This window comes from Tachyglossus aculeatus, chromosome 9 (assembly GCF_015852505.1).
Source record: "Tachyglossus aculeatus isolate mTacAcu1 chromosome 9, mTacAcu1.pri, whole genome shotgun sequence".
NCBI lineage: Eukaryota > Metazoa > Chordata > Mammalia > Monotremata > Tachyglossidae > Tachyglossus > Tachyglossus aculeatus.
The window spans coordinates 11,588,331-11,589,943 of NC_052074.1; the positions used below are offsets into that span (position 1 = coordinate 11,588,331).

At 37.4% G+C, this 1,613-nt stretch overlaps 1 non-coding gene across 1 annotated transcript; it reads left to right on the top strand.

Annotated features, from left to right (window-relative positions):
- The first annotated feature begins 810 nt into the window (after positions 1–810).
- Positions 811–948, top strand: LOC119932688. Its single transcript, XR_005452429.1, has one exon. It is a non-coding gene; the product is annotated as a small nucleolar RNA SNORA7 (small nucleolar RNA).
- Positions 949–1,613: the final 665 nt, after the last annotated feature.

Below are 1,613 nucleotides of genomic sequence, written 5' to 3' on the forward strand. Positions count from 1 at the left end.
GTTACGAACTAGAATTGTGAATTCAGGATAAGGGGTTGTGCTTAATGTAATCCTTCAGCTAATGTCTTCTAAAATTGATAGATTCTATTGTGTGCTTTTATCGCAAATTGCTAACCCAAACAAGTTCAGTAAGTCCTAAAGAAGTTTATTTTAATAGTAAAGTCTGTGTGTTACAAAGATTGTAGTAACTCTGTAAGTCATTTTACCTCAGAAATATCCTCATCAAATTAGTCATAGCAGTATCTGGCTGGGCAAAGTGTGATTGTAAAAATTAGTGATATTTGATTAGCCTCTTATGATTACAGTGCTGACGCTGCAAGTGAAAAATCAATACCCAAGTGAGTAGCGTGGAGTCAAATTTTTGTACGATGAATCAGTCTCTTCAAAACTGTTAAGCTATCTTATTATTTTTTCAAAGTCCTTTTTATTCTTGGTATGTAACCTGACTCACTAGTGTGGTTGTGTCAGATTACCATCGGTAATTTTGTCTGGACTCCAGGGGATGAATGAAGTGACGCCCACTGCGATAGGTAACTCTAGATACTGTCTTGGAAATTAAAGGGTTCTCAGAAGATTACATAGCTAGCTAAACCTCCACATTCATAGCAATGACGCCAAATTCAAATACATTTTCACTTCCTAACTGTTGGAAAATATTTTGAAGGAATGAGTCACATGCATTCTTGGGACATAAATCTTGAAACAGAAAAACTCTAAATCCCGGGCAGTCTAATACCATAAAATAAGAAAATATGAAAGAAATATGAGTCCTTTGATTCTTGACATAAAACCATATCTAATAAACCAGTCCCCCTCTCAGGGTCACACCTGGAGAGTTTCCAGTACTCTACCAGTCTCGGCTACAGGAGGGTGAGTCAAGCAGAGGCATATCCACTCCATTCCTAGCTTGGACAATGGCTAGCAAGTGGAAGGCAATCTTCTACAAGTTAAAACTCCGCTGTGCTGGGCAGCAGTGGCATGGGAGAGAGTCGAGGATGGAGACTTAAGTTTACCGCACGGAAGGAGGCAATGGTAAACCAGTTCTGTATTTTTTACCAAGAAAACTCTATGGATACACTACCAGAACAACTGCAGATGGAAGTGGATCGTTCTGGGAGAGTTGTGTCCATGGCGTTCCTACGGGTCAGAGGTGACTCGATGGCATAAGAGTAAACCAATAATTCTGCAATAAAGGCAGTAAATCTACCTTAGCCCAGTTTTTGTAGATTTGGCAGTTCCAAGATAAATATTGAATTTTGCAAATTTCTTCAACTAGGTAGCTGTATCTGTGCCAATGAATGAGTGCTGGCTTTTACTGTGTTTATTTCCAATTGTAATTGACACTAAACCTACACAATCCTTTCAAATACTTTCATTTTGCATTTAAGTAAGAAAAGAAATCTTCCACTGACATGCTGTTTTGAAATACTGGTCCTAGAAAAACCTAAAACAATTTAAAGGGTCACAAGTGCAGCCCCAATATTTATCATTTATGCTAACTTGATAAATGTAATGAAACAGGTATATACATTCAATTATAACAGGAAATAATGTTTAAGTAGAAGCCTCAGTTGAAAGATAACACTTCATGAAATTATTTTTCTTCCAGTGTT